Source organism: Helianthus annuus, chromosome 7, assembly GCF_002127325.2.
Source record: "Helianthus annuus cultivar XRQ/B chromosome 7, HanXRQr2.0-SUNRISE, whole genome shotgun sequence".
Classification (NCBI taxonomy): domain Eukaryota; kingdom Viridiplantae; phylum Streptophyta; class Magnoliopsida; order Asterales; family Asteraceae; genus Helianthus; species Helianthus annuus.
Genome location: NC_035439.2, coordinates 122,068,408 through 122,076,531, shown reverse-complemented (window position 1 = coordinate 122,076,531; position 8,124 = coordinate 122,068,408). Strand labels below are relative to the sequence as shown.

The window sequence follows — 8,124 nt, the reverse complement described above, 5'->3', positions numbered from 1 at the left end:
ATTCATAAGTAACCGCTATGCTGAAACAATATGTTGTTCCCCTTATAAATAATTAATTAATATAACCTAACACTACGTCGTTCCGTCGTTCAGTTAATACTATGTATTCGTTACCATAGACCGTCATGATGACACAAATCACCCACGCCGTTCAAACGGTGTCTTACTTAACATTCAATACAACCGTTACCGTAACCGCTCAAATCGTCGGTTGCCATCACAACTCCAAAACGTACCGCTTTGATTGCCTGTTATCTTCTTTTCCGTCAAAGGCTCACCATTCCTACCGTCATGACTTTACAGTTAACACCAACCCGACGCGTCTCCTCCAACCTCCATTTCCCCGTCGTCTGCCACCATATGACACCCTATATAACCCCCACCGTCGCCTTTAGAAGTCCAATCAATTTCTCGAGCGGGCGCATTACCTCCAACACCAACGCTTCCAGTGCGATCTTCAAGTTCTCCACCGTCACTGTTCAACAAGATGAGACGGATGCTGATGGATGCAATGTTGCACAGGGGGTTTGAAAGGTGTTATGGGCGATCGGTGCATAAAACGACGTTGGTCGCTACGGATACAGACGAGGATGGAGATTGTACAGAGCATGGTGGAGGAGTTTTGGGTTTGATAATAATAAGAGAAAAGATCGTATGGTTTCTTTTTATCAGTTTCAAACCATGGTTTTGGGATGCATATGGTTTCATTTATAAGTCATTGTTGCAAGTGGGTTATAACCATGGTTTTGTTTTTTTTACTGTGGGCAATACGTATGGTTTCCAGTATAAGTCAATTTAATTTAGATTTTGTTTTTAGATCTGGTGATTAGTATTGCCCTTAATCTACAAAATCGTTTGTATTATTCTATAATTTTTTTAAATGGTTGGTAGTTTGGACTAGAATATTTAATTTGTATGCGTTAAAGTTATAAGATATTTTTAATAATAATACAATTCACTGTAATTCTATTAAAAAAATGTACCTCTTTTTGTTATTATTATTTTTTAAATACTTTAGTGATATGTAATATCTTTTTACCATGCAATTAATTTGATTTGGTTTTAACTTTTTAAATTTTAAATTTTTGTATTTTACTATTTATCTACTATTTTTAATGAAAATTTAGAAGATGAAAAAAAGAACATGATTAAACTATTTCTTTTAGGAGAAACATAAATCAATAAACTTTATGAATACTAATACTTAATAGACTGAATACTTGATGCATAATCTTTATGATTAACACATGTCCTATGTTGCATATGATTTAAACAAAACTTTTATTATGTAATTCTTAATTGAATATTTGCATGAAACCATGGATGAATTTCTTTTTTTCGTTTTTTGTCATTATATTATTTAATCTATGTTATGCAATTTTGTCAATATATTATTTATAATATTTTATAACTTAACGCATCTTTGTTAAAAAAAATTATTAAACACTTTCATAATGAAAATTCCGTCGCAACACGCTGGTAACGTCTGCTTTTTGAAAATAAAAGAACACAAATATGGTAAGAAACTATGTGTGATATCGGCCTATGCATGTTTTGAATTTCATTGATGGTAAGAGGAAACTGTGATGAGATGGCATTTCTTTAACTATCATAAATTTAAATTTAAAAGATACCTAATTAGTATTTTCTAATATGATGATATTATAGACTTTTATAATCAACATTCCGCCGCAACGCGCGAGGTAGCGTTAACTCGTTATTTTAATAATTAACAACATCACATGATCATCACGTGAGCCGCCATATTCACAAGGGAAGTCATCAATCCATTCATTTATTAGAAGAGAGAAATCATCACATCAGGAGGCCGCTTGGGAGTGTTGTACGCTGACTTTGGGGTGGAAAACAAAAATAATTCAACAACATAATCATTGAACATCACGTGACTTGAGGGGTGCTTCTAGTTGGCGGCTGATTTTTTTTTTTTTTCAAAAAGAGAATCATAGGACATGGTTGGCTAAGCTTATTTAAGTTAAAAAGGACTTTTAAGAAAAAGAACTTTTTGAAAAGGTGTTTTAAAAAAAGTGTTTGGATTAGCTTATGGGGTGGGAAAAGCCAATAAGTCAATAAGTTGTTTTTTAAAAAGTGTTTGGCTTATTGATGTAAAATGACTAAAAGGAACATTCTTTCATACAAAATAAGGGGTATATTCGTAATTTGTTGTTTGAAAAGCTATAAGCTGATTAAGAAGTCACAATCTCTTAACTTTTCAAAATATCCTTTTCCTTCATATCAAAAAGTCATTTTAAAAAGCACTTTTCCATTTGCCAAACACTACAAACAACTTATTGGCTTTTTGATAAGTCAATAAGCCAATAAGTTGGTTGGAAAAGCTTAGCCAAACATGCCCATAATCAATAGTGGGCTTTTATTGATCTCATACATCATCAACAAATCAATTTGTGTTAAGTGGGCCGAGAGACAACTCACGTGGACATAGTGGGCCGACATATGGCTTTTGTAAGGGCAGACTCGTAGATTTTGGGGGCCTAGTAGTATCATCCATCATCAAAATTGACGGCAGAAGGTTTTGTTTTGGGGGAGGATATCATCTATCATCACGCAAAAAGGGAGATGTTTCAACTGCGAATCAAGCCTTTGAAGATCACGTGATCGAGATGAGCGGTTAGTCTTTTTAGTGGTTTCCTCCGGATGGAGGGTTTTTGTAAGTTAATTGGTACTATGTGTTGATACAATCGTTTTAACTTGGTGATCTCAGCATTCGTTATTTTTCACCTTGGTTTGATTTATTGGTTGTAAATAGTTACATTTATTTAAACCTTAATTTCTAAGCATTCAGTTCCCGAGAATTCTAGTAATTGGGATATATTTGGCAACATAATTTGCTATATCCTTCTTCATTCCTATCCACCAAAAATTCTTTCTTAAGTCTTGATATCTTGTCACTTCCGGGATGTATCGTGTACTTAGATTTATGAGTTTCTTCTAAAATTTGGTTTCATAGGTTTCCTTGGATAGGTATCCAGATCCTTTTCTTATGGAATCTCCAAATTCCATCTGCTCCTTTTTCTAATTCCTTAATTATTCCTTTCAAACCTTCAACAACATTCTCGATTGTTGTTTCCTGTATCTTTTTCACTTATTAATTCAAATCTATCTACAGGTTTAGTCTAAGAGAGCGTACTCTTTTTGGATTTTCATGGTATTTCCTACTTAAAGCATCAGCTACTACGTTAAATTTTCCTGCATGATACTGGATATCACAATCATAATAACTAAGAATTTCCATCCAACTTCTCTGCCTCATGTTTAATTCCTTATGTCCAAAGACATATCTTAAACTCTTATGATCCGTGAAGACAATGAACTTAATACCGTAAAGATAGTGTTAAGGGCAAAAATTATTGCTCCTAATTCTAGATCATGGGTTGTATAATTCTCTTCATGCTTCTTAAGCTATCTAGAGGCATAAGCAATTACCTTCTGATGTTGCATCAACACACATCCATATCCTGACTTAGACGCTTCACAATAGACTACAAAGTCTTCAGTTCCTTCTGGCAAAGCGAGTATTGGTGCATTAGTTAACTTTTGCTTCAAAATCTTGAATACTTCCTCTTGTTTTGGTCCCCATTCAAACTTAACTGACTTGCAAGTTAGTTTGGTTAATGGAATGGCTATTCTAGAAAATTCTTGAATAAAACGTCTATAATATCCTGCCAATCCAAGAAAACTCCTTACTTCCGTTGGTGATTCAGGGATTTTCCATTTGGTAATTTCCTCGATCTTTGTGGGATCCACATGAATCCCTTCATGATTAACCAAGTGTCCAAGGAATTGCACTTCTTGCAACCAAAATTCACATTTTAAGAATTTAGCATAAAGCTTTTCCTTTCTCAATAATGTCAGGAGTATATGCAAATGCTCCGTATGTTCCTCTTTATTCTAAGAGTAAATCAGAATATCATCTATAAAGACAATTATGAATTTGTCCAGGTATGGTTTTGTAAGGACCGCTTTTCAAAAATAATAGATTAACTACATAAACAAGATTTTTCGGAGAATTAAAATACCACTTTGACGCTTAAAGAAATTTTTACAAAAATTGGGCATGACCCGTTTGTAAAACGGACATACCCCCTGTTTTTACATAACATACAACGTTTACCTACGACCCAATTTACATAAAACCATTCCAACAAAAGTAACGAGTTTTTAAATCTAAAACATTTCAACAAAGTCTAACAAAGTGGCAAAACATGGACCCAAAAGTATGCATATGAGTTGCGGAAGCGCTTGGTATTATAAGGCTTGAACATGTGCTCGTCCCATAACTCCAAATCGCCTATAGAGGTGCTTTACCTACATTAACATTCACAAATTTAATAAGTTAGTTATCTCATAGAAAATCATAACCATTCGATTTAGCTTTAACCACATAAAACATTCTTACTCTTAAGCATACAACAACCCAATAATTGGGTTAAGCATAACCACTCTCGTAGAGAGTTTGACATACGCATTCGACCCGTGTAGTTGGGTTTAGCATAAACACTCTCGTAGAGAGCTAAGCATACGCATTCGACCCATGAAATTGGGTTTAGCATAAACACTCTCGTAGAGAGCTAAGCATACACATTCAACCCATGAAATTGGGTTTAGCATAAACACTCTCGTAGAGAGCTAAGCATACACATTCGACCCATGAAATTGGGTTAGCATAACTCAACACTACTTTCATTAACATACCCAAATCCACAAGGGATTTGTCGCTTGCTTACTACATCGTCGATCTCGTTATATAAGAATAGCTTTTACAACGAAATTTTATATAAATAGGAAATATAATAAAGACTCGTATGACACGAAGCATACCTCGATCTTGTGCTCCTTCCGCTTGCTTAGTGCTTGTACCTTCTTCTTTCACGCCTACATTAGAACATTCGTTCACTTTATTTAGTTTGTGGCATCATTATACTATTTCCACATAAATTCTTCTTTTAGGCATTTCATCGAACACTTGGTAAGCATCATACATAAGGCACAAGGTACAAGTTTACTAAGCATGTCCCTACTAGCTCATCACAACACAAGAATCATCTTCCTCTAAATTCATATAATTCCCATTCTAAAATCAGTTTATCTAGCATTCGAGCATCACAACAATTTCACATATCAATTAACTCATGATCCTAATTCTCATGAATTTCCTATTAGTAACAAAATCTTTACAAAGTGGGTTTTTCACTACACTTTTTATAGAACATAATTTCAAGCATGATTCCTATTCTAAAAAGCAATCTTAACTCAGATTCATTACATTGGTTACAAGGAATCGAGATTTGGTCTAACCCCTCATTCTAAAAATCATAAATTCAGAAAATCAAGCTTACCACTTACGAAATTGAGGTTAGTTATTCAGATTTATGGACTCATGCACTAGATTATCTTGAGAATTTAGATCCAATTGCTTGTTTTTGCTTGAGCTAGGGTTTCCCCCTTCTCTCTGCTTGTTCGATCGATCCCCCACCAACACCAGTGTGTTGGTTTTTGTTATATTATTATTGTTATTAAAATTTTGTCATAATCACAATTTTAGTCCCTAGGGTTATAAGTGTGGATAGTTATCACACTAATTTTCTTTCTAGTTAACAATTACCAAAATCTTTTGACTTGGTTAATTATTACAATTTATACACCTTTAATAAAACAAGTAAATGAATAGCATATTTTGGGGTGTTACATGTTTACATATCCTATTCATCATGTCCATAAATGCGATTGGGGCATTGGTTAGACCAAATGGCATGACTGTAAATTCATAATGACCGTACCTTGTTCTAAAAGCAGTTTTTGGAATGTCCTCTTCCTGTACTTTCAATTGAAGATATCCTGAGCGTAAGTCGATCTTGGAAAAGAATCGGGCTCCTTGAAGTTGATTGAATAGATCATCGATTCTCGGTAATGGGTACCGATTTTTAATCGTAACCTTATTCAAATCTCGGTAATCAATGCACATACGCATCGATCCATCTTTCTTCTTGAAAAATAACACTAGTGCTCCCCATGACGATGAGCTAGGTTGTATGAAATCTTTCTCTAACAATTCGTCTAGCTGTTTCTTCAATTCCTGCATCTCCGTTGGTGCTAGTCGATAAGGTTCCTTGGCACTCGGTGCTGTTCTAGGTATCAGGTGAATTCTAAATTCAATCTCACAATCTGGCGGTAATCCAGGTAATTCTTCTAGAAAAAGCTCTGAGAATTTAGATATGAAGGGAATATCTTTTAGTTCTTTTCCTTTAGTGTTAATGATTACGGAAATTATATACACCATTCCTCCTTTCCGTGCATAACTTGCGGCTTGCATCACAGAGATGAATTTTGTTGTTCTCGTTGGTTTGTCTCCTTTAATTGTGATCCTTTCACTAGTTGGCGTACATACTTCTATGGACTTTTGATCACATAAAACACGTGCGTGATTGGCTACCAACCAATCCATTCCTAACACGACATCAAATCCGGCTAGATCCATTGGTAAGAGGTTAGCGGTAAAGTTATGGTTTAAAATTTCTATTTTTCCTTCCTGAAGGATTTCTCCTATTTTAATAGAGTTTCCATTTGCCGTCTCCACCCGACAGTCTTGGTGAAGTTTAGTTAAAGGTTGATTGAGAAGTTTGCAGAAAGAAGTATTTATAAAACTTTGGTTTGCACCAGAGTCAAATAATACTTTAGCATAAACATCATTAACTAAAAATTTACCGACAATCACATCCGGAATCATCTTAGCTTCCTCAGCTGTCAGAACGAATTCTCTGGCATTCTTCTTGGGTCCTTCTGTTGCCTTTGCTATGTTGTTTGCTGCTAGAGCTAGTTTCGGATAGTTTGGTTTGATATGGCCAGCTTCTCTGCAGTTGTAGCATATTCGGGCACTAGCTTTCTTCTTACAATCTTCTTCCTTATGTCTTGGTATCTTACAAAAGTTGCAGGACATAGCACACTTTCCCGAGTGTTTCTTCTTACAGGACTTGCAGTAGGGTGAAGAAGAAGAACCTGTTCCTTTTTCATGATAGGAATTACCATAACGTAGTTCTTGGGTAATCTTTTGAGCTATGTTCTTTTTTTGCTTTTCCTCTTGTGTGCGTACCAATTCATCTGTCAGGGTATTGGCAAGTTCCACTACTTCTTCTATGGTTTGTGGTCTGGATGCCTTGACTACATGTCTGATCTCACGGATTAATCTCCAGACGTAACGGGAGATTAATATTGGTAGTATTATACTCCCCGAAATCTACTCCAATCATTCTATGATTTAGGAATTTATTAGAAATCTGTTCCTTTTCATGAGGAGGACATAATTTCCTTTCAACTATTTCCTTAAAGTTGTTCCATTCCATGTTATAAACCCTGTCACTTCCTCTTGATTGAAGAATGGTATTCCACCACTCTAAAGCTGCATTCTTAAAGAGATTAGAAGCACACATGATCTTATCCTCATCTGCACACTTACTTATTTTTAAAACTACTTCTGTCTTTTCTATCCAGTGCAAGGCTGAAATGGCTCTTTCATTGCCTGAGAATTCTATCGGTTTGCATGAGAAGAATTCTTTATAAGAACAACCATATGGGATGGTCCTTCTTCTTTTTGGAATTGGAGCTTGGATAAAGAGTCCGTGATTTCCATTCACACTATGACTTGGCTCAGTGGGTGCATGTTTACTTCTGATATGGAATTATTTTCTGCCTTTTTATTAATAGTATTGATAATATAGGGCATGGCATCTATGATTCCTTGAGCTACTATATGTTCAATAGCACTTATATCCACTTGGGTTCCGTTATTATTGTTATTCTGGATTTCCTAATTACTTCGTTTGACATCTGAATTGTAAACACTATCAGGTAATAATATCATAGAATAAGTTAAACAAACCAATACTCAAGCATATTGATCCAAAAAGCATCGATCATATATATATGTGTATATGTACTACATATGTGCACTACAATTTTTTTTTTAGAAAAAAGTTTTTTTATATAAAAAAACCAGCGATTTTAATAAAAGAAATTGAAAAGAAAAAAAAATTGTGTGTTTTTTAGGCTTTTTTAGTTAGTTTTCAAGTTTTCGCGATAAAAGTGGTTTTC

The 8,124-nt window shown here is 34.7% G+C and overlaps 1 long non-coding RNA gene across 2 annotated transcripts; it reads right to left on the bottom strand.

Annotated features, from left to right (window-relative positions):
* Positions 1 to 4,058: 4,058 nt before the first annotated feature.
* LOC110882097 lies at positions 4,059 to 5,510 on the bottom strand. Of its 2 annotated transcripts, none has more exons than XR_002559989.2 (3): positions 5,383 to 5,510; positions 4,858 to 4,911; positions 4,059 to 4,344 (listed from the first exon to the last, which is right to left on the bottom strand). It is a non-coding gene; the product is annotated as an uncharacterized LOC110882097 (long non-coding RNA). The 2 variants fall into 2 exon arrangements; XR_002559988.2 differs by having other exon boundaries at positions 5,376 to 5,502.
* Positions 5,511 to 8,124: the final 2,614 nt, after the last annotated feature.